The sequence below is a fragment of the Miscanthus floridulus genome, chromosome 15 (assembly GCF_019320115.1).
Source record: "Miscanthus floridulus cultivar M001 chromosome 15, ASM1932011v1, whole genome shotgun sequence".
In the NCBI taxonomy this organism is placed as follows: Eukaryota; Viridiplantae; Streptophyta; class Magnoliopsida; order Poales; family Poaceae; genus Miscanthus; species Miscanthus floridulus.
Genome location: NC_089594.1, coordinates 20,742,266 through 20,767,432, shown reverse-complemented (window position 1 = coordinate 20,767,432; position 25,167 = coordinate 20,742,266). Strand labels below are relative to the sequence as shown.

Below are 25,167 nucleotides of genomic sequence, written 5' to 3'. Positions count from 1 at the left end.
GGGACGCGCTAAAGTCTAGCCTGTTTGCGCAACGCCAACGACCCTGGCGCAAGCACGTCTCATCGCCCTCCGCCGGCATGTTTCATCTCCGACCACGTCCATTTACGAGCCTGGGACGGATGCGCCATTGATGTTGATGTTACCCAACATCAAGCGAACTGCAAAGCCCCTGTTCGCTTGAACTTATTAGTTAAATTTTCTTTAACAACAAATTAGCTTCAGTCGGCTTATCAGCCGCAGAAATCATCGGCTGCCATAAAATTCAATCCGGTTTAAATTGGTTCTTTTCAAATGTTACAGCTATCTTCGTCTCTAATTTTGGACCAATGTTTTGCCCCCAGTAAAGCGGCGTTCAATTCCTATGTCGTCACCGTCTACTGTCCCTCCCATCCACAACTAAAAATAGCCAAAATCAAAAGCCCCCTTCAGTGTCTCACAGCCACACTGAATTGATGCCACCCATGCAGAGCAACCATTGCCCAGAAACACATGAGCAGCTCGATCGATTCAATTCCAGGCAAATGGCAGCAACCAATGCAATGGTGCAGCCTAGGTAGTAGCTGACATATCATCACTTAATTAGCATCGCATTCTAGCAGAGAGGCCGCCGGAGAGCGAGATGACGGCGGTGGCGAACCTGTCGTCGCGGGCGCTGGAGCCGACGGTGAAGCCGCTGGCGGCGGCGTGCTACGACAACAACCTGGTGAACTCGCAGGGCATGTTCCTGGGCGACCAGCCGCTGCGCTTCTCCCTGCCGCTGCTCCTCGTCCAGGTCTCCGTCATCCTTGTCCTCTCCGCGGCCGCCCACCTCGTGCTCCGCCGGCTCGGCCAGTCGCGCTTCGTCACCCACATGCTCGTCGGCATCTTCTTAGGCCCCACCGTGCTGGGCCACAGCGCGTCCTTCCGCGACGCGCTCTTCTCCGAGCGCGGCACGTACATCCTCGAGAGCGTGTCCCTGGTGGCGCTCATCCTCTTCCTCTTCTCCATGGGCGTCAAGACCGACCTCAGCCTCCTCCGCCGCCCCAGCGGCCGCGCCGTCACCGTCGGCATCATGGGCGCCGTCGTCCCGCTCGCCGTCACCCTGCCCGTCTTCCATGCGCTCCAGCCCACGCTGCCCGAGGACCTACAGGGCTCCTCGCTCGTCACCGAGCTCGCCGTCCGCCTCTCCCTCTCCACGTTCCCCGTCATCGCCGACGCACTCTCCGACCTCGACCTCCTCAACACCGACGTCAGCCGCATCGCGCTCACGGCGTCGCTCATCACCGACGTCACCTCCTGGTTCATCCGAGCCTGCACCGCCGCGGTCATCCTCATCGGCGATGCCAGGTCGCCGGCGTTCACGGCCAAGATCCTCGCCTCCTTTGTCGCGTTCGTGCTCTTCGTCGGCTTCGTCGCCCGCCCCACCGGCCGCTACATCCCGTACAAGCGCACCCCGACGGGGGCGCTCCTCTCCGAGGGCTCCTTCGTGGTGGTGGTCATCGCCACGCTGCTGTCGGCGCTGGTGACGGATGTAGGATATAGGATCAAAGATCACACGCTCATACAGTGGCTAATCCTAACCGGATTATGGATCAGATGTAGAACAAGCACTGAACACTGAAGAACATAGGAGAACTGTCGGCTGACAGAGCTCTTTTACTCAGATGTTTGTGAACAGCACATAACGATTACAAATGAGCCAAGCAGTTAACACGGGTGCTTGGACAAGCTACTTATACCAGTAGTAAACTCACGCACTAATCTTAGCAAATCAACCGCCTAAACATAGGATAAACACACTTAAATGATAACTGCAACTCGACATAGGAGAACGTGGGCGCGGTCACCACACCACTGTCTTCGGCTGATTCAAACTTACCCAGTTCCCGCCTTGACAGTCACATTCAGTAAACCTCCACGCTTCCTTGAGCTGCTCCATCTGTCAGACTCGGTGTATGCAGGATTACACTCAACATTCTCCCCCTTAAATCCTGTAATACACTGAGATCTCTAACACCAAGCAAATGCCTCATCACCATCAGACTTCCAGCTGCAAGAGCCTTTGTTAGTGAATCTGCCTTCTGCTCTGTTGTTCCAACTCTCTTTGCAACAATTTGTTCCCTTTCAATGCACTCTCTGATGAAATGATACTTGGTATCTATATGCTTGCTTCATCCATGGAACACAGGGTTTTTCATCAGTGCAATAGCAGAATTGTTGTCAACATACAGTGCCACCACTTTTCCCTTTGCTGTAGTCAACTCACTTAGCAAATTTCTGAGCCATATAGCCTGCATAGCTGCTGCTGTTGCTGCCATAAACTCAGACTCACAAGATGATAAGGCCACTGTCTTCTGTTTCTGTGAACACCAAGTAATCAAATTTCCATTCAAGTAGAATGCCATACCCCCAGTGCTCCTTCTTCCAACCAAATCTCCAGACATATCACTGTCAGTGTACCCCACTAACACGTCTTCACCTCCAACTTGAGTATATACAAGTCCCAACTCAATTGTTCCTTTGAGATACCTCAATATCTGCTTGATTGCTCTCATATGCATTACTGTAGGTCTTTTCATGAACCTGCTAGTCATCCCAACTGAATATGCTAGGTCTGGTCTTGTGTGCAGCAAATATCTCAAACATCCCACCATTTTCCTATATTCAGTTGCATCCACAGGCTCACCACTCTTATCTTGGTGAAGCTTGATCCCTGGATCCATTGGAATCTTGGCTGGGTTACAATCACCCATGCTAAACTGACTCAGTATCTTCTTAGCATAGCTGGACTGTTTTATTGTGATGAAATCAAGCTGCTGATCAACCTCAATACCTAGATAAAATGATAGTAACCCTAGATCACTCATCTCAAATTGAGTTGTCATTTCTGTCTTGAACTTCAGGATTTCAGCCGGATCACTTCCTGTCACAATCAGGTCATCTACATATACACCTAGAATCACTGCATTTCTTCCCGTTCCCCTTGTATACACAGCAGGCTCACAAGCACACTTGGTGAAATTCAAGCTTTTCAGACTCTTGTCAAGCTTCACATTCCAAGCTCTTGGAGCTTGCCTGAGACCATACAATGCCTTGCTGAGTTTCAGTACACATTTCTCCTTCCCTTTCACCTCAAAACTTTCAGGTTGAGAAACATACACCTCCTCTTCAAGATCACCATTGAGAAATGTTGTTTTCACATCTAGATGATGCACCTGCCAGCCTCTGTTAGCTGCTAATGCCAATATCATCCTCACTGTATCAAGTCTAGCAACTGACGCAAAGACTTCTTCAAAATCAATTCCCTGTTTTTGAACATATCCCTTTGCTATCAATCTTGCTTTGTACTTGATTATTTCTCCTTCTACATTTTTCTTTAATTTAAACACCCATTTAAGACCAATGGGTCTTTTCCCAGGTGGCAACTTAACCAGTTCCCAAGTCCTATTCTTTGTAATTGACTGCAGTTCATTTTCCATGGCTGCTTGCCAATTTTCATCACCAGCAGCATCTTTGTAGCAACTAGGTTCCTCCATTATTGCTAACAAAGCCTCAGTATCTGAATCCAACTCTATTTCTTCAGTCATCTCATATATCTCATTCAAGTTTGATGCTGCCCCTGACACTGACTGTGCCTGTTGTACATCATCAGTACCATTTACAGTGTCCATTACATACCTTCCTCCCTCAGAAACATCATCAACTTGAAAATCAGCTAATATATCCTCAACTGAGTTGTCTGACCAATTCCATGGCTGTTTTTCTTCACACACAATGTCTCTACTGACAACAATTTTGTTGTCAGCCACATCAAGCAATCTGTGTGCTTTGCATCCTTCATCAACACCCAAATATACCATGGGCTTGCTCCAGTCAGCTAGCTTCTTTAAGTGTGGACCAACAACTCTGACATGAGCAGTGCTTCCAAACACCTTCAGAAATCCCAGGTTTGGTTTTCTTCCCCACCAACCCTCAAAAGGTGTTTTATCTGCCATTGCCTTGGTGGGCAATCTATTTAGCAAGTAAACTGAATGTTTCATAGCTTCACCCCAAAGCTTTCCTGGCATATTCATACTTTTCAACAGTGACCTTGCCATCTCCATCACTGTTCTATTTTTCCTTTCTACAACCCCATTCTGCTGTGGACAGTATGGTGCAGTCAAATGTCTCTGAATTCCAGCTTTCTCACAAACATCTCTGAATGCTGCTGCAAGGAATTCTCCCCTCCTGTCAGATCTTAATGCCTTAATTTTTCCCCAGTAATATTCTCAGCTTCAGCTTTGAATTTTACAAAAGCATCAAGAGCCTGATCCTTGGATTTCAACACATACACACAACACCATCTTGAATAATCATCAATTAGCAACATAAAATATTTATTCCCACCAGCAGTTGATGGAGTAATTGGGCCACACAGATCAACATGAACTAATTCTAGCTTCTTCTGTGCTCTCCACTTTGCTACTCTAGGATATGATACTCTTGTCTGTTTAGCTGCTAAACAAGCTCTACATAACTGATCTAGGTGTGCAATTGCAGGGACACCAGCTGCCATGCCTTTATCAGCCAAGAGTTTCATTGAGTTAAAGTTTACATGACCCAATCTACCATGCCACAACCATGCCAGTTCAGTGACACTAGAAAGGAAGCAAACAGGTACTGCTATCTTCAGTTCAACCTTGTAAAGTCTATTTTGTGTTCTACCAACTCTCATGATCAATCTAAAGGGATGAGGTGATATGGACAGGAGTAGCATTTCATCGTTCCCTGGCTGGCTCTGAATGGTTGTTCGTCTTCATCCTGCTCGCATGTGACTTCAGATTACTACTGCTACTTAACGTTGCGTGAACCGTCAAGGGTTTGCCGTTTGCGTTTGCTGTAGCTGTAATTTGTCGGTGAGGTTAATTTCTGACACCATATCAACATGATCGATCTATGGAATGGTTACTCATTCTTAAATTTAATGATCAAATCATTGCGTGATGTATGGTGGGGTGGCAACCGGATGTTATGCATTCTAAAAAAATATGGGGCATGCATGTATGCATTTGTAACACTGGTATTTTAGTAGTAAAAAAAATATAACAAGCACAGCTTAAAACATTCATTGATGGTGGATCAAGAAGCACAAAAACGTTAAGTCTCCTGGAGATGCATGCTTTGCTCTGTTGTTGGGCTGCACTGTGCACTGGGCCGTATCTTATTTGTTGGGCTTGGGCCAAAAGCCAGACAGGCGTTCCATTTTGAAGCCTAACCCTGAGTACCTTGGCCCTGGAAATGGAACGATCCTTTGGTTTCTTTCTCTATCATTTTTGTTTGGAGCATCGTTTTCAGCACTGCAGCTACCTATGCTAATTTGGAGAAAGCAGACATTGAAACTTCAATCGATAAATAAATACTGTAGAATATTTTTTGTTTGTCGGATGGCAGATAAGTTTTTTCTTTTGATAACAATGATGGCAGTTAAGTTGAGCTGTTGTATTTAATTGAATATAGGCCCATGCTGCATCTGAAGCACCGCTGCTCACATGGCAATGGATTGACGTTTCAAACCTCATCTACGCTGCAGCTGCCATGTTTCATCTGTTGCATAGTAGGGAACAGATTTCTTCCACTAAGATTTATTATATTTAGATAATAGAAATAGTTCTGGCTTGAGTCCTCTCCATGAACATACATCAAACTGACCACGATTATTACAGACTCTGCCAAGTTTCATAAGAAAAGAAAACCACAATGTTTGTTGACAAGTTATTCAATACATTGATCTGAAGAAAAACACACAAGGGAACAGAACAACGACATGAGTACATGACAAGAGCTGAACTTCCCGCTGCCGCCCATAGGTTTGGTTTGCATTCTAACTCTGCTGCTGCAGCGGCGGCGGCTGCTGTGGAACCAACTTGTTCTTGGCTGTTTCCACAAGCGTCTGAAGCGTCACATAGCCTTCCTTCTCATCAGCACCGCCGGTCATAACCACGTACCTTTCAAGGTGAACCATGGCCCACCCGGCGTACTCCAGTCTCTGAACAATGTTCTCCCGCCGGAAGTAGTCTATGTAATAACCGGGGGTGATGGTGTCGATTTCCGTCATCCACGTAACCAGCTTAGTCGCGGACTTCATGATCGGCAGGCAGGCTTCATCCTCTGTCTTTCGTCACCTCGATGATCCTCTTCAGCGTCTCTGCAAAAATATTGTTCCCCATTGGAAGCCCTGTGACCGCGTCCGCAAAAGCCTCTGCGGTCGCAAGCTTCTCACTTATCTGCACTGCGAGGCCTAAGAATGACGCGAGAAACTTGCTGTTCTGACCTCCACCAGTCGATGCCAATGAAGTTGCGACCTGATGTTTGTGCTGCCTCTTTCGCGAAACGAGAATCGAGTAGAGATGATATGCAGTGGGCTGCTCCAGGTATGTCTGCTAGGCGCAGCTTGCAAGCAAGCTTGGCGACAATTTCTGCAATGTTTTCCTTGATACCTACATCAAGATCCTCTGAGCGTAGCATCCGAACCAGCCTGTACACCAACTTCTCCGAAGAACAAATCTGCTCAACTGCTTGGTCTGAGCGCCTTATTATGTGCTTAATCACCAGCGAGTGCAGCACTAGAACTGCAGAGGTGTGGTCATCCGGGTGTTGAGATTGCAACAACAATTCTGCTGCAAACGAGACCAGATTAGTATTGATGGTGCTAGCCACGCATTTTTGGATGCACGTGTCCGCGATGCTGCTAACATTTCTATCAATCATCTGTTTTGTTGAAAAAACTCCAACGCAAGTGTGTCCTAATCTCGCATTCCAAAACTGGGCCTTACTAGCTCTAACTGGTCGGGCCCAACCTCCTCGCGGACGCTAGAGCGTTCTCTCCTGAGCCAAATAGAGTCCCAAGCCCAATTACTTGAACCCGAAACTTTTTGTGCACGAGCTATTTTTTTTTCTCGAATACGCATAAAATTTACGTACCATTGTAATTAAGAAGAAGAGTTTAATCATACACACGACACGCTTCTAATAAGCGCCCTAGGAGGTCTCACAGTTATGACTGAACCTTCCTAGCAGACTATTTCGAACTTCGATATTACATAAAATTAAACAACCGAACTAAGAGCAGCGCAGTAACCTACGGAGCTGGACGTCTCCGCTACTGGCCGCGCGACCCTGCTCCGTCATCCGAGAAGAGTCTTCTACCGGTCCTAGCATTAGTCGCCGAGCCCTGGGGGGACGCGCTAAAGTCTAGCCTGTTTGCGCAACGCCAACGACCCTGGCGCAAGCACGTCTCATCGCCCTCCGCCGGCATGTTTCATCTCCGACCACGTCCATTTACGAGCCTGGGACGGATGCGCCATTGATGTTGATGTTACCCAACATCAAGCGAACTGCAAAGCCCCTGTTCGCTTGAACTTATTAGTTAAATTTTCTTTAACAACAAATTAGCTTCAGTCGGCTTATCAGCCGCAGAAATCATCGGCTGCCATAAAATTCAATCCGGTTTAAATTGGTTCTTTTCAAATGTTACAGCTATCTTCGTCTCTAATTTTGGACCAATGTTTTGCCCCCAGTAAAGCGGCGTTCAATTCCTATGTCGTCACCGTCTACTGTCCCTCCCATCCACAACTAAAAATAGCCAAAATCAAAAGCCCCCTTCAGTGTCTCACAGCCACACTGAATTGATGCCACCCATGCAGAGCAACCATTGCCCAGAAACACATGAGCAGCTCGATCGATTCAATTCCAGGCAAATGGCAGCAACCAATGCAATGGTGCAGCCTAGGTAGTAGCTGACATATCATCACTTAATTAGCATCGCATTCTAGCAGAGAGGCCGCCGGAGAGCGAGATGACGGCGGTGGCGAACCTGTCGTCGCGGGCGCTGGAGCCGACGGTGAAGCCGCTGGCGGCGGCGTGCTACGACAACAACCTGGTGAACTCGCAGGGCATGTTCCTGGGCGACCAGCCGCTGCGCTTCTCCCTGCCGCTGCTCCTCGTCCAGGTCTCCGTCATCCTTGTCCTCTCCGCGGCCGCCCACCTCGTGCTCCGCCGGCTCGGCCAGTCGCGCTTCGTCACCCACATGCTCGTCGGCATCTTCTTAGGCCCCACCGTGCTGGGCCACAGCGCGTCCTTCCGCGACGCGCTCTTCTCCGAGCGCGGCACGTACATCCTCGAGAGCGTGTCCCTGGTGGCGCTCATCCTCTTCCTCTTCTCCATGGGCGTCAAGACCGACCTCAGCCTCCTCCGCCGCCCCAGCGGCCGCGCCGTCACCGTCGGCATCATGGGCGCCGTCGTCCCGCTCGCCGTCACCCTGCCCGTCTTCCATGCGCTCCAGCCCACGCTGCCCGAGGACCTACAGGGCTCCTCGCTCGTCACCGAGCTCGCCGTCCGCCTCTCCCTCTCCACGTTCCCCGTCATCGCCGACGCACTCTCCGACCTCGACCTCCTCAACACCGACGTCAGCCGCATCGCGCTCACGGCGTCGCTCATCACCGACGTCACCTCCTGGTTCATCCGAGCCTGCACCGCCGCGGTCATCCTCATCGGCGATGCCAGGTCGCCGGCGTTCACGGCCAAGATCCTCGCCTCCTTTGTCGCGTTCGTGCTCTTCGTCGGCTTCGTCGCCCGCCCCACCGGCCGCTACATCCCGTACAAGCGCACCCCGACGGGGGCGCTCCTCTCCGAGGGCTCCTTCGTGGTGGTGGTCATCGCCACGCTGCTGTCGGCGCTGGTGACGGATGTAGGATATAGGATCAAAGATCACACGCTCATACAGTGGCTAATCCTAACCGGATTATGGATCAGATGTAGAACAAGCACTGAACACTGAAGAACATAGGAGAACTGTCGGCTGACAGAGCTCTTTTACTCAGATGTTTGTGAACAGCACATAACGATTACAAATGAGCCAAGCAGTTAACACGGGTGCTTGGACAAGCTACTTATACCAGTAGTAAACTCACGCACTAATCTTAGCAAATCAACCGCCTAAACATAGGATAAACACACTTAAATGATAACTGCAACTCGACATAGGAGAACGTGGGCGCGGTCACCACACCACTGTCTTCGGCTGATTCAAACTTACCCAGTTCCCGCCTTGACAGTCACATTCAGTAAACCTCCACGCTTCCTTGAGCTGCTCCATCTGTCAGACTCGGTGTATGCAGGATTACACTCAACATTCTCCCCCTTAAATCCTGTAATACACTGAGATCTCTAACACCAAGCAAATGCCTCATCACCATCAGACTTCCAGCTGCAAGAGCCTTTGTTAGTGAATCTGCCTTCTGCTCTGTTGTTCCAACTCTCTTTGCAACAATTTGTTCCCTTTCAATGCACTCTCTGATGAAATGATACTTGGTATCTATATGCTTGCTTCATCCATGGAACACAGGGTTTTTCATCAGTGCAATAGCAGAATTGTTGTCAACATACAGTGCCACCACTTTTCCCTTTGCTGTAGTCAACTCACTTAGCAAATTTCTGAGCCATATAGCCTGCATAGCTGCTGCTGTTGCTGCCATAAACTCAGACTCACAAGATGATAAGGCCACTGTCTTCTGTTTCTGTGAACACCAAGTAATCAAATTTCCATTCAAGTAGAATGCCATACCCCCAGTGCTCCTTCTTCCAACCAAATCTCCAGACATATCACTGTCAGTGTACCCCACTAACACGTCTTCACCTCCAACTTGAGTATATACAAGTCCCAACTCAATTGTTCCTTTGAGATACCTCAATATCTGCTTGATTGCTCTCATATGCATTACTGTAGGTCTTTTCATGAACCTGCTAGTCATCCCAACTGAATATGCTAGGTCTGGTCTTGTGTGCAGCAAATATCTCAAACATCCCACCATTTTCCTATATTCAGTTGCATCCACAGGCTCACCACTCTTATCTTGGTGAAGCTTGATCCCTGGATCCATTGGAATCTTGGCTGGGTTACAATCACCCATGCTAAACTGACTCAGTATCTTCTTAGCATAGCTGGACTGTTTTATTGTGATGAAATCAAGCTGCTGATCAACCTCAATACCTAGATAAAATGATAGTAACCCTAGATCACTCATCTCAAATTGAGTTGTCATTTCTGTCTTGAACTTCAGGATTTCAGCCGGATCACTTCCTGTCACAATCAGGTCATCTACATATACACCTAGAATCACTGCATTTCTTCCCGTTCCCCTTGTATACACAGCAGGCTCACAAGCACACTTGGTGAAATTCAAGCTTTTCAGACTCTTGTCAAGCTTCACATTCCAAGCTCTTGGAGCTTGCCTGAGACCATACAATGCCTTGCTGAGTTTCAGTACACATTTCTCCTTCCCTTTCACCTCAAAACTTTCAGGTTGAGAAACATACACCTCCTCTTCAAGATCACCATTGAGAAATGTTGTTTTCACATCTAGATGATGCACCTGCCAGCCTCTGTTAGCTGCTAATGCCAATATCATCCTCACTGTATCAAGTCTAGCAACTGACGCAAAGACTTCTTCAAAATCAATTCCCTGTTTTTGAACATATCCCTTTGCTATCAATCTTGCTTTGTACTTGATTATTTCTCCTTCTACATTTTTCTTTAATTTAAACACCCATTTAAGACCAATGGGTCTTTTCCCAGGTGGCAACTTAACCAGTTCCCAAGTCCTATTCTTTGTAATTGACTGCAGTTCATTTTCCATGGCTGCTTGCCAATTTTCATCACCAGCAGCATCTTTGTAGCAACTAGGTTCCTCCATTATTGCTAACAAAGCCTCAGTATCTGAATCCAACTCTATTTCTTCAGTCATCTCATATATCTCATTCAAGTTTGATGCTGCCCCTGACACTGACTGTGCCTGTTGTACATCATCAGTACCATTTACAGTGTCCATTACATACCTTCCTCCCTCAGAAACATCATCAACTTGAAAATCAGCTAATATATCCTCAACTGAGTTGTCTGACCAATTCCATGGCTGTTTTTCTTCACACACAATGTCTCTACTGACAACAATTTTGTTGTCAGCCACATCAAGCAATCTGTGTGCTTTGCATCCTTCATCAACACCCAAATATACCATGGGCTTGCTCCAGTCAGCTAGCTTCTTTAAGTGTGGACCAACAACTCTGACATGAGCAGTGCTTCCAAACACCTTCAGAAATCCCAGGTTTGGTTTTCTTCCCCACCAACCCTCAAAAGGTGTTTTATCTGCCATTGCCTTGGTGGGCAATCTATTTAGCAAGTAAACTGAATGTTTCATAGCTTCACCCCAAAGCTTTCCTGGCATATTCATACTTTTCAACAGTGACCTTGCCATCTCCATCACTGTTCTATTTTTCCTTTCTACAACCCCATTCTGCTGTGGACAGTATGGTGCAGTCAAATGTCTCTGAATTCCAGCTTTCTCACAAACATCTCTGAATGCTGCTGCAAGGAATTCTCCCCTCCTGTCAGATCTTAATGCCTTAATTTTTCCCCAGTAATATTCTCAGCTTCAGCTTTGAATTTTACAAAAGCATCAAGAGCCTGATCCTTGGATTTCAACACATACACACAACACCATCTTGAATAATCATCAATTAGCAACATAAAATATTTATTCCCACCAGCAGTTGATGGAGTAATTGGGCCACACAGATCAACATGAACTAATTCTAGCTTCTTCTGTGCTCTCCACTTTGCTACTCTAGGATATGATACTCTTGTCTGTTTAGCTGCTAAACAAGCTCTACATAACTGATCTAGGTGTGCAATTGCAGGGACACCAGCTGCCATGCCTTTATCAGCCAAGAGTTTCATTGAGTTAAAGTTTACATGACCCAATCTACCATGCCACAACCATGCCAGTTCAGTGACACTAGAAAGGAAGCAAACAGGTACTGCTATCTTCAGTTCAACCTTGTAAAGTCTATTTTGTGTTCTACCAACTCTCATGATCAATCTAAAGGGATTTTTCTCACAGACCTCTATGACATCATCATCAAGTAGTATTCTATGACCAATTTCAGTTAACTGACCTAGGCTAATTAAATTACTTCTCAGCTTTGGTATGAAAAATACCTCAGTAAGAGCCCATTGGTCACCAGTTTTACACTGAAACAATATTGTCCCTCTACCCTTGATCTCGACAGTTGATCCATCACCAAACCTCACTTTGCTAGTGACTCCTTCATCAAGTGAACTGAATTTACCCAAATCTCCAGTCATGTGGTTACTTGCTCCATTATCAAGATACCACATGTCTCCTGATGAATCACCTCCACCAGTCAGATGCAATTCTGGCATCACCCCTCCCTCCTACAGATACACTTTCTCCCCCTTGCTTTCTGAGAAAACACTTTCAGTCTCTGCTAGCATGAGAGCTTGAGGCTCCTTTCCTTCATCTGCATGAGCATGATGTGCCACCTCCTTCCTTGCTTCAGGACACCTGTTGGCATAGTGTCCATACTTGTGGCACTTGAAACACTTTATGTGGCTTTTGTCTCTGGTGCCTCTAGCTCCATCTCTCCTAGATGAGTCACCACGGCCACCCCGACCTCTACCACGGCCACGACCTCAACCCCGACCGCCACCACTTCCTCTCTTTGAGGATTCACCTCCCCCAAACTTCTTGTATCTTGACTCCCACTCAGCCTAGGTCAACAGCAACTGACCGCTGCTATTGTTGCTCACGGATCCTACTCCCCGCTTCGTCCGTTCTTCAAATGCCTTCAGTCTCCCGACAGCTTCATCAAAGGCAAGTTTGGACAAATCATAAAATTGCTCGATCCCGGCAATGACGTTGATGTAACGATCAGGCACGGTGTCGAACAATTTTTTCACAAGCGCTGCATCATCTAGAGTCCCTCCAAGATTACTGTACTTGACTGACATAGCTGTCAATTTTCTAGTGTACTGATGAAGCGACTCCTCTTCCTTCATCTTCAACCCATCGAACTCACTCTTCAAGGTTTGCAACCGTGCATCCCACACTCGAACTGCTCCCACGAACCTTGCCTTCAAAGAGCCCCAAACTTCTTTTCCACTCTTCTTCGTGGCAACTTGCATCAGCAAATCATCAGGCAAACACTGAAGCAAGTGAGATCGAAGCTTCCTATCCTTGCCTGCAACCGTCTCCGACTGCTTCTCCGCCGAAGTGCCCTCCGACAGCTCCACAACCTCCCACCACCCTTGATCCTCCATGATCGCCTGCGTCTAGATACACCAACTAGTGTAGTTCATCGCCATCAGCGATGGGAAGACCTGATGATGGCCGCCGCTGCTGACTACCCACGAACCGTCTCCTCCCGAGGATGACATGGACTCAACTTTGTGGTATTTGTGGACTCAATCGTATGATCTATGGCTCTGATACCAAATGTAGGATATAGGATCAAAGATCACACGCTCATACAGTGGCTAATCCTAACCGGATTATGGATCAGATGTAGAACATGCACTGAACACTGAAGAACATAGGAGAACTATCGGCTGACAGAGCTCTTTTACTCAGATGTTTGTGAACAGCACATAACGATTACAAATGAGCCAAGCAGTTAACACGGGTGCTTGGACAAGCTACTTATACCAGTAGTAAACTCACGCACTAATCTTAGCAAATCAACCGCCTAAACATAGGATAAACACACTTAAATGATAACTGCAACTCGACATAGGAGAACGTGGGCGCGGTCACCACACCACTGTCTTCGGCTGATTCAAACTTACCCAGTTCCCACCTTGACAGTCACATTGAGTAAACCTCCACGCTTCCTTGAGCTGCTCCATCTGTCAGACTCGGTGTATGTAGGATTACACTCAACAACGGACGCCATCGAGTTCAAGTACATGATCGGGCCCATGATGCTGGGGCAGGCGCTCCCCGGCGGCATGCCCATTGGCGCCACCATGACGGAGCGCCTCGACTCCTTCATCACGCTCTTCCTGCCCGTCTACATGGCGCTCTCCGGCTACTGCACCGACCTCACCGAGTTCACCAAGTCCGAGGGGTCGGAGAAGTGGTGCGCGCTGGAGCTGTTCGTGGTGCTCTGCATCTCTGGCAAGCTCGTCGGCTGCGTCGCCACTGGGCTCTTCTTCACCATGCCGTTTCGGGACGCCATCGTGCTGGCGCTCATGCTCAACATCCGGGGCATCGTGGAGGTGGCCGCCATCAACAACTGGGGCGACCATGAAGGCCACGACGGAGCACTACTTGACGCTCACCATGTCCATGGTGCTCATCACCGCTGTGTCCACGCCGCTGATCAAGCTGCTGTACGACCCGTCGGGGCAGTTCGCGCGGGCGAAGTGGCGGTCGCTGGAGCACGCGCGGCTGAGCGCCGACCTCTGTGTGCTCACCTGCCTCTACAGCGAGGACCACACGGCGCCGCTGATCGACTTGCTAGAGGCGTTGGGTTCCTCCCGTGACTCGCCCATGTCGCTCATCGTGCTCCACCTCATGGAGCTCATCGGCCGCGCCGCGTCCGTGCTGAAGCCCCACCGGAAGTGCACGAGGTCGTCCAACAGCGGCGGCAACCCGACGCCGTCGGACCGCATCGTCAACGCGTTCCGGTACTTCGAGCAGCAGGTGGCCCCGGGGGCGGTGATGGTGAGCCCGTACGTGGCGCATGCGCCCTTCAGCTCGATGCACCACGACGTGTGCTCACTGGCGCACAGCTGGAAGGCCAACCTCATCCTGCTCCCCTTCCACAAGTCCTCCGACGGCGCGCGGAGCATGGCGAACAACGCCACCCGCTCCATCAACCGCAGCGTGCTGCAGTACGCGCCCTGCTCCGTTGCCATCCTCGTGGACCATGGCCTCGCGTCCGGGTCGGCGTGCGCCACCGCCGCCAACAGCCTGCTCCAGCGGGCGGCGCCGATGACCGTGAGGCGCTGGCGTACGCGGCGCGGATGCTGGAGGCCGGGACCATGTCGCTGACGGTGGTGCGGTTCAAGCTCCGGAACTGGGTTGGGATGGGCGGGCAAGACGAGGCGCGGGACGAGGAGCTGCTGCAGGAGTTCTAGGCTAGGCACAGGGACAACGAGCGGGTGGTGTACGTGGAGAAGACGGTGGAGGACGTGGAGGGCACCGCATCGGTGGTGCGCGCCATGAGTGAGAAGTTCGACCTGCTCATCGTGGGGCGGCGTGGCGGGGAGGGCGAAGGTGACCCGGAGGGGTCGACGGCGCTCACCAGCGGCTGTCGGAGCGGAGCGAGTTCCCGGAGCTGGGTGTGCTGGGGGACATGCTCGCCTCCGCGGAGTTCGCGTCCAAGGTCTCCATCCTCGTCATCCAGCAGCAGCAGCCCAAGAAAACCGTCGCCGCCGGAACCTCCGTCAATGATTAGAAGGATCCATCCATGGCTGATTATTTTCCCTTGTCGGCCGGTGTTAATTTAATTTTGTCAAGCTCTCTCTTGTAATCAGTTGGTCAGCTAGGAGGGATTTTTTTCCCTGATGATGTTTTTAAGGCAAAACAAAGCACAATGATGAACACGTTAGCGCGCGGCACTCGTCGAACAACTCTGCTTGGCGCCAACAAGTTGCACACTTCTTTGTTTTGTTTGTCACTCTCAGTGTGGCTTGCTTGATTGACTGTGTGCTACGTCTAATCTTTCTTTCCACTTGAGATTCACGCCATGTTGCCTCGGTACCAAACACGTTTAAGACGTCTACCTACAAAAGTGTACTTCCTCCGTCCCAAATTACAAAAGTGTACTTCCTCCGTCCCAAATGATAAGACATTTGACTTTTTTTACCTCAAATTTGACCACTTATTTTATTAAAAAATTTTGTACAAATATAGTTAAATTTAAGTCACTCTTGAAAAACTTTTATTAATAAAGCAAGCCATGACAAAAGAAGTGATATTTTGTATAAATTTTTGAATAAGACGAATGGTCAAACTTTGTGTCAAAAAAATCAAACGTCTTATAATTTGGGATGGAGAAAGTAGAATGCAACTAATTTGAACATCTGCAGGTTGGATAAAATAATTATGTAAAATTAATCTAATCTTAGTAGGGTACTTTATATGATCACAAGTATAAATTCATTTATGATCGTTGTGGTCAGTTCCTTGTATACCTTTAATCATATACTTAACTTTTATACACAGATTCAAAAACACAAATTTGTGCTCTTAGATGTGTTTCTATTATAAGGCTATGGAATCTCAAGTCGATGCAACGCGCTATTGGCATTAAGAGCAACTCTAGTAAAAGCCCTCAAATCACGGCCTCTATTTTTTTATTTGAGGGCTCCTCCCATTTTTGATTGGTCTAATTATTTTTCATCTACTCTAGCATAGCAGCCCTCAAATTTATTCCGATAAACACTGATACATGAGATCCACACGTCATTCTCTTCCAACACCCATATGCATAGCAGCCCTCAAATCTATTCGGGTAAACACCGACACACGAGATCCACTCATCATTCTCTTCCAACACCCATATGCGTAGGAGCTCTCAAATCTATTCCGATAAACACTGACACACGAGACCCACTCGTCATTCTCTTCCAACACCCATATGCATAGGAGCCCTCAAATCTATTCCGGTAAACACTGACACACAAGATCCGCTCATCATTCTCTTCCAACACTCATATTCACAGTCACCTAATCATCTGAGCTATGGCCGGTCACCGGAGAAGGAATGGGAAGGGGAGCTGTGCTAGTGTGGGGAACGAGATCCTCACGATGTTTCTCTACCGTCGCTGCATCTGCGTCGTTGATGTAGAGAGACATCGCTGGGCCCGACTGGGTGGAGGGTCTCATGGGGAAGGGGTTCGCCAGGGATGGGTTCGTAGAGGGAAGAGGGGTTGGAGCGAGGAGCCACTGCTGACCCAAGGGGCCTTGTCAAGGAAGCCTCACCAGAGGTTGCCGTGAGGAGGGGGGAGGGTGTAGGGTCGAGATGGCAGACTAGAGGGGGTGAATAATCCTTTCTAACATTAATCGCGCCGGCTAACCGAAACAAATGCGGAATTAAAACTATCGTTCTAACCAAGACTACACCCCTCTATCTAAGTTCACAAGCACCTTATAAAGATCTTAATTAGACAACAAAGGTGCTGGACTAAATAGAGCTCACCTAAACAATTCTAGTAGCAAGGTCACACAAACCTATGCAACTAGTACTCAAGCAACCGGAGAGCTCCTACACATACTAGTAAGCAAAAGCACAAAGCCACCTAAGCTCACTAGTAATGCCCAATAACAAGGCTACACAAGATAAATTAGAGAGCCCAATTTACTTAGCAACACAAACTAAGCAAGGCAACTAATTTACTACAAAAGTAAGCTAGTTGCACAAGGGAGCTACTTTTATGCTACTCAAGCAAGAAGGTAATTAGCAAGCTACACAATCTAACTAAATACAAGAGCAACTACACAACAAGCACAATGTATGAATATGTAAATACAAGCTTGTGTATGGGGATTGCAAACCAACAACAAGATGATGACACGGTGATTTTTTACCCCGAGGTTCACTTGGTTGCCACCAAGCTTGTCCCCGTTGAGACAAGCTTCAAGGTTGCTACCGGTCCTCTTGCTAGTGGTGACCCACAAGTCACACTCTCCCACATGGAGTGCTTACCACAAGCTCTAGCACTTGACCCGGCCGGACCACTTGTCGCTTTTTGTGTCTTGCTCTACTAAAGTTGCTCTTCGTGGCTCTTGTGGGGTGAGCACAATACCCCTCCCAAATCCTTCTCTAGAGCACTGCACAATCTTCTTTGCGTGCTTCAACGGTGACCACCAACAAGCCATCTAGGAGGTGGCAACCTCTAAGAGTAACAAGCACCACCGGCTTGCAACTCGATCACCTAGCGCCAACACTTGCAATCTCTCATGCACCGCAATAGAATCGCTCTCTCACTTAGCGGATATGATTAGCACTAATCACAAGTGAGTTTGAGGGCTCCCAAGCACTCTCACACAAGGACACTAAGTCCCCAAGGTGCCAAGCACCCCAGATGGCTGGCCACCATCTTTATTTATAGAGGGATGCCTCAAACTAGCTATTTGGGCGCGTGCTGAAAAGTGAACTGCGGACAGTCCGCCATTATAGGCCCGGACAGTCCATCCTTATGCTGAAACTAGCCGTTAGGAGCGGCAATGGTCACCCTAGACAGTCCACCCCTTAGGGCCCGGACAGTCCGCTGTTCACCTAAAACTAGCTGTTGGAGTTCAAACGGTTACGCCGGACAGTCCGGGAATTATAGGCGGACAATCCGCCGTTCAAACCCGAGAACATGTCCAGAACCTGTCCAAAACCTCTATTCCTTGGAAATTAGTTTACGGACAGTCCGCCCTAGGGCCCGGACAATCCGCCATTCACCTGTTAGCCTATGAACAGTGCAAGCGTCGCGTCCGATGTCCCCTAAATTGTCAATGTTCGAGGACTGCGGACAATCCACCACCAGAGGGCAAACAGTCTGCCATTATTCAGAAAGCAACCCAAGCTTCCTGCAAACTCCTCCTCTCTTCCAACTTCTTCTCCTTTGCAAATGTGCCAACACCACCAAGTGATACACCACCTTGTGCACGTGTGTTAGCTTTTCACAAATATTTTTTTCCAAAGGATTAGCACTCAAATCACCACGCCACTCGATCCTAGCAACGATGCAAAGTTAGATCACTCGAGTGGCACTAGACGACCGATATGCAAACAAGTTTGCCCCTCTTGATAGTACGGCCATCTATCCTAAACCTAGTAATAAACTTCTCTACACATCTATGACCAGTGAAATGAAATGCCCTAGAAATATACCTTTGCCTTGCGCATTCCATTCCATCTCCTTTGATGTTGATGCAACACATGCACCAACCATATCACAAATGATATGATCCACTTCATATCATCATGTGACCGTATTGGTTCATCGATCTTGACCTCACTTGCTCTTCATCGTTGCCTTGGTCCATCGGTGCCAAGTCCTTGGCTTGCCCTTCAGTCTTGCAACCGACCCATCAAGCCAAGCCTTATCTTGATCTTCTCCACCTTAGTCACATGACTCCATGTCATGTCTCATATGCAATGAGCTCCTTCATCACATGTGTGAGCCTTGCAACAAATCCAAGCCATTTCACCTCTATGGCATGAGTTGCTCACACAAGTATACATGTGGACTAATCACCTTTGTATCTCACATTAAACATAATCAATCCACCTAGGTTGTCACTCAATTACCAAAACCAAACAAGGACCTTTCAATCTCCCCCTTTTTGGTAATTGATGACAACTCTACAAAGATATAGAAATTAAGCTCAAATGAATTCATGTTGCTTGCCCAAGCAATTTTACCATGTGTAAATGATTTTGGACAAGTACCACAAACCTGAATTGATAGTATTAGCTCCCCCTATATATGTGCTAGAGTGTTTGGTTTGAAGCTTGCACATATACATAGATTGGAATTGTGGGAGAGTAATTACTACCAAATGATGCTAAGGTATATAGAATAACCTTTGAAGCGTGATACTAATCGGAGTGCACATTTTGACACCATCTTTAGCACCATGAGTAGCTAAACAACATAAACACTAGAAACCCCGTGAGATCAACATTATAAACAAGGTTCTAGTACAACTTGTAAAAACACAAGTCTAGCTACCATCCTATGCATACTATTTATCATTTCATCATTCAAGTTCTATCAGTGTTTTCCTAAACGCTAAACGGTAAACAGTCGGTCACCTGTCGTTTAGCCATTATTCGGGCAAAACGTCCCATTAAACGGGCTAAACGGCCAATTAAACGGGATAAATGGGTGATTAAACGGAAACGGCACACCACCATGTAGTGTTTACACGGTGTTTAAATGGGCTAAACGACCGTTTAGGCGAATAGTGAGTTCTATAACTAGCATACAACACACAAGCATGCATATCAAACTTAAAGACTTATGCAATGCAAGCAAGCACATGAATATGCACATATCAAATGCAATCAATCAAAGTTCATGAGCTTGCTCCCCCTACTTGTGTGCTTCTCTTGTCCAAGAATTTTGATCCTTCTTCATTCCTCAATGTTGCTCCTTATTTATCCATATCCATGTCCAAATCCAACTTCCCGTGATATCTTTGTACTAATCCCTCCTCCTTTGTCATCAATTTCCATAAAAGGTGTGCATCTCTTGATACAAAGGGTTGCTCTAGGGAAAGATGGTTGATACTTGAATCTTGCATTTTTATGGACACTACCACATATGTTGGAATGATACCACTTGTAGCCCTTGAGATACCTCATGCAGAATATTTGACCTTGATACTAATTGGTGGGGCACCTCCCCTTATGTCATAACATGGGTCATCCACTTGATAATCTTGAGTTCCTGTATGTGAGGGAATTTGCTTCACTTGATGATCGCTTAAAGTTGAGGATCACTTGTGGAACCACCATTTGACGTGCTAGATACCACTTGTATGAATCTCACTTGTAACTTATGTAATAATCTAGATATACCACATGTAGGAACAATCATGGAACCACTTGTAAGATTTGTCAATTATAACCATTTCTTGAACACTTGTCATCTTCATGAGCTTCTATGTTGACTTGAACTAGATTGATTTGCCTAAGTTTCCAAGTCCGGTTTGAACCCTCCCTAAGCTTCTTCACACACATTAAGCGGTTATCTTATCAAGGTTGTACTTGTCACTTGTTGGCAATCCAAAATAAATCAAGTACTTGGGTTCACTAGCTCATGAACAAACTCATACACTACCACTCGATTCAACTAATCATTCAAGCAATAGTGGTAGGCTATGAATTTTAAAATTTCATTTGTTATGCATGATCCTAATAAGCATGTACTATATGCACTATCCGCATGCTAGTAAGGGATAAAATGATCATGCACATTACAATAATACCTTTGCTATGTTGAAGAAGAGGATAGTCATATAGATTCCAATTCGTTTCTCCAATAGCAATGTAAAGTCCAATTTATAGCTTGGTAAAGACCAATCATCAATATTTGAATTCCATTTTTCATCCATATGAAATGTGAACCACTAATGATCAAGTGCACTAACTCTTGTTGTGGTTGGCTTGCTTCTTCATTTCTCCATTGCTTGCATGAGAGCACTATATGTGAGAATAACACTTGAATTTTCATGACTAGCTCTCTTTTTTGGTGTTCCTTGCTATCTAGATCAACCCTTTTGGTTGCTTCAACAAGCATCTCAAATGTCCCTTAGACTACCACTTCCATTTTAGCCTTCCAAGCACCACACTCGGTTTACCTACAAAAGGCAGCAAGTCCCTACACATAGGGAGAAGTGATCTCTCTCAAAGAATCATTCTTAACACTCACTTGAAATATCTTGATTGATTGATCCAAGTGAAGGACTTAATTTGATGAGTAACCTTGAATCCTTCTTTAAGTCCTTTTGTTTCTACCTAATGATCTTCAATTGTCACTAAAAAACTTTATCTTCATCTTGAGTTTGATCTTGATCTTCCAATTTGAGTACTAAATATGTGTCAAGTACACTCCTCAATTAAATGGCCTTGTACTCTTTGCTTGTCGTGCTTCTAGATCAATCCAAAACAAAACTTAGGTACCTCAAACACTTATAAACATGTTTCTAACTTGAGGACCTTTTAATCAAAGTGACTCTTGATCAATCCAATAAATGTCACTTTTCTGGTAGATTCTGTATTCTTCAAAGAATTATCCATAACTCCCAATGTACAGATCTAAATACCATGAGATTTGGTGGAGATGTGCTTAACTAAGTCATCTAGCTGCTACAAAAAATTGAGCTTCATTTGACTTCTAGATTGCTACCATATTTCACATCATTCAACACTGCTACATGCTGAAAACTGCTGCACTATAGCTGACAAGATCCACTCAAAAACTATAGCATCTCTTATCCAATAGTTATGAAATTTGTACAGAAACTCATACCATAAGTGTACATCATGCATACCAAATTACAAGCCAAAAAAAATTGATTTGATCACTTGAATTCAGACTTGATCTCAGCTAGCTCAAATTTTAATGGACAGATTTCAATGCTTGAGCTATTCTTCATTAAATGTGAATCAAACTTAAAACTAACTTGTTTGAATACTTTCACAAGACATAAATCCATTTAATGCACTTACTAAAAGTCATATTATGAATTTGTCCAACTCAAATCAATCCAAACTTGATTATTAATTAATTATTCTATTCAATAATCTCATAGCAAGCAACATAAACATATATATCCAATTCAATCAACTCATATGCACCCAAATGAAGTAGATCAACTAAAGATATACCTTTATAGCTCATGATCATTCATAGCAAGCTTTAACTCAAATATTTGAAAGCCACCAAATAATTTCAATCAACCACCACAACTTGAATTATAACACTTGTATGTTGTAGTACTTGGACTTCACTAACTTGTCATGGCATTGGAATAACGATCATCACTTTGCAATACTTGGCTCAACTATATGGTCAACAATATGAATATCACTTGAACCAAGTCTCCAATACTGATGGTACCTACACACATTCATCCACTTTTTGATGGTACCCAAATAAGTTTGGGTCCTCTCAAGTTAGAAGCAACATACTTAGACATTGCCTTAGTATGAGTAGCAGGATGTTTTGCAATTGCAACTAATGAGGTACCATTTCCATCATTTCTAAGCATAGAATCATCATTAATTAAGATGGGCTTAGGAGTGTTACCTAGGGGATATGAATTAGCCATGTGTCCCCTTTCTCAACATGAGTAGCAATTTCTCTTGGTTAGAGCCTTCTCTTCCTTGCTCTTGTATTGCTTCTCATTGCCTTGCCTCTCATGAGTTGCTTGAGCCTTCTTCTAAAGCTTGGTAGGACACTTCGTGGCAAAGTGTCCCATATCTTCACACTTAAAGCACTTGATGTGAGCATGCACCTTCTTCTCATCTTGAGTCTTGCTCATCATCTTTGCATCTTGATTTAGCATTGGATACCTTTCTCTTCTATCCCTTCTTGTTTTCTTCTTCTTCATCATCAAGTCACCACCAACTTCATGGTTGATCTTGATTTGCTCTTGGGGTGTTTCTTGCTCAACTTGTGGCTTTAGTTGAGGCTCTTCTTGTTGCTTCACCAAATGCTTGGTTGGGCACATAGAGGTGAGATGACCCCATGTGCGGCACTTGAAGCATTTGACATGCTTTAGCCTCTCTTCTTCTTTCTTCAACTTGAGCTTTTCTTCATTTGGAAAACCATTTGCAAGATGTCCCACTTCATGGCATTTGAAGCACATGAAATGAGAGAGCTTTTCTTGTTCTTGATTCTTCATCTCTCTTTCATATCTTCTCTTGCCCCATCTCTTGCCTTTGATCTTGCTCTTGTTGAAGCCAATGCCACTCATGTCATTGAAGTTTCTTTGAGTCTTCAACATATGCTCAAATGTGACTTTTGAGTTGTAGCACATCTCTAGTTTGTTGCTCAATTTCTTCACTTCTCTTTTGAGCTCATTGTTCTCCTTTAAAAGATTAGTCTCACAAGACATAGAAATAGAACAAGCATCTATATGTGAAAACATGGCATATCTAATAAATCATCACAAGAGGTGGATACATGCTTCTTTCCTACATCACAAGAGTTAGTCACATGTTGCAATTGATCACTTGACTCATGTGATGAGCTCTCATTCTTTTTAAGTTTCTTTGAGAATGCTTTAATGAGAGAAGCATGTTGTTCTCATAATTCTTCATGAGACACAAGAAGCTTCTCATGAGTCAATTTTAGCTCATCATGTGAAGATTTAAGAACATCAAGTAAGTGTTTATGTTCTTCACATGAATTCTTTATAAATGAGTTTTGTTTTTCTAATTTCAATGTTTTCGCTTTCTCATTTTCTAAAGACATGGTCATGCTAGCAAGTCTACTAACAAGCTCATCATATGAATCAACATAATCAACCACATTAGCATTAAATACCTTTGCGTCACCTTGTAGAAGCGTCACTCTCATATCCCGAGCACAAACCATCATCATCATCAAGTGTGCATGGAGTAGAAGCATCATTTGCATCACTTGAGTCATCATCCTTCATCTTGTCAAGTGAACTTATGGTAGAACGATCATCATCATCATCACTTGACCATGAGGTGGAGCAATCTTTCACACAATCACCGAATTGTGGTCATGCTCAACACACTCATGCGCACTCTCCTTTGGATCATCCTCCTTCTTGAATTTACCATCATCCCAAGTGGAGGAGTCACTGTAGAAAGCTTGGAGTGCCATCTACATATTATGAGCACTCTCTAAATCCCACACACGTCTAAAAACATCATCATGTAAAGCACACGTTAGATAATAAAGAGCACGTGTATCAAGTTGTAAGCAATCCTCTTGTGCTTGGGTTAGGTTGTCCTTATCCAAAGCATCACGAGAAAAACCAACAACAATGATCCTCCATGCCTTGGGATCCAAATCACAGAAATGATCAAGCATATGACGTTTCCACCATGCATAGTGTGTGCCATAAAAAAATATGTGTCACAAACAACATTTAGCCCAAAGTTTGCCATCCTCTCGGGTCAGTGAAGATCACAAATGAGAGACCTAGCTCTGATACCACGTGTAGGGTCGAGATAGTGGATTAGAGGAGGGGTGAATAGTCCTTTCTAAAATTAATCGCACGGCTAACCAAAACAAATGCAAAATTAAAACTATCGGTCTAGCCAAGACTACACCCTCTATCTAAGTTCACAAGCACCTTATAAAGATCCTAATTAGACAACAAAGGTGCTGGGCTAGTTAGAGCTCACCTAAGCAATTCTAGTAGCAAAGTCATACAGACCTATGCAACTAGTACTCAAGCAACCGGAGAGCACCTACACATACTAGTAAGCAAAAGCACAAAGCCACCTAAGCTTACTAGCAATGCTCAATAACAAGGCTACACAAGTCAAATTAGAGAGCTCAATTTACTTAGCTACACAAACTAAGCAATACAATTAATTTACTACAAAAGCAAGCTAGTTGCACAAGGGAGCTACTTTTATGCTACTCAAGCAAGAAGGTAATTAGTAAGCTACACAAGCTAACTAAATACAAGAGCAATTACACAACAAGCACAATGTATGAATATATAAATACAAGCTTGTGTATGGGGATCACAAACCAACGGTCCCGAGGTTCAAGTGTTTGCCAACACGCTAGTCTCCGTTGAGACAAGCTCCAAGGTTGCCACTGGTCCTCTTCCTAGTGGTGACCCACAAGTC

At 45.7% G+C, this 25,167-nt stretch overlaps 1 pseudogene; it reads left to right on the top strand.

Annotated features, from left to right (window-relative positions):
• Positions 1-619: 619 nt before the first annotated feature.
• LOC136507168 (cation/H(+) antiporter 15-like) lies at positions 620-15,276 on the top strand (annotated as a pseudogene).
• The last annotated feature ends 9,891 nt before the right edge of the window (positions 15,277-25,167 follow it).